We start from the raw sequence: 943 nt of genomic DNA on the forward strand, positions 1-943 counted from the left end.
ATTTTGTAGACAGAATACCCTCATTGGGATGTTTGTTGACAGATATTTACCAATGGGTTTGACCCATGTGTAGTATATGCATTGATGTGTGCACTATTTCCTAATTGGGCCATTTCCTAATTGGGAAAAGCGTTACATTTTTTTCTGCCACACTTGATGTCAGGCACAGTGCGCATTTAGGTTGGGAACTGTTTCCCACGCTTTTTGGGCCAGAAGAATTAATGGTTAGCATGGTGTGGTCATTGTTAATGATGATGTGTGCACTATTTCCTAATTGGGCGACTTCCTAATTGGGAAAAGCATTACACTTTTTTCTGACAGACCTGATGTCAGGCACAGTGCACATTTAGGTTGGGAACTGTTTCCCACACTTCTTGGGCCAGAAGAGTTAATGGCTAGCATGGTGTGGTCATTGTTAATGATGATGTGCGCACTATTTCCTAATTGGGCCATTTCCTAATTAAGAAAAGTGTTACACTTTTTTCTGACACACCTGATGTCAGGCACACTGCGCATTTGGGTGGGGAATTATTTCCCACGCTGTTTGGGCCAGAAGAGTTGATGGCTAGTATGGTGTGGTCATTGTTAATGACGATGTGCGCACTATTTCCTAATTGGGCCATTTCCTAATTAAGAAAAGCGTTACACTTTTTTCTGACACACCTGATGTCAGGCACACTGCACATTTGGGTGGGGAATTATTTCCTACACTTTGGTTTGTAGTGTCTGCTTTTTTCATTACAACACTTTGTAGTGTCCGCTTTATTGATTAGAAAATTGTGTAGTGTCCGCTTTTTTCATTAAAACACTTTGTAGTGTCCGCTTGATTGATTAGAAAATTGTGTAGTGTCTGCTTTTTTCATTACAACACTTTGTAGTGTCCGCTTTATTGATTAGAAAATTGTGTAGTGTCTGCTTTTTTCATTACAACACTTTGTAGTGT

Source organism: Laccaria bicolor, genomic scaffold (assembly GCF_000143565.1).
Source record: "Laccaria bicolor S238N-H82 LACBIscaffold_49 genomic scaffold, whole genome shotgun sequence".
Lineage (NCBI taxonomy): Eukaryota > Fungi > Basidiomycota > Agaricomycetes > Agaricales > Hydnangiaceae > Laccaria > Laccaria bicolor.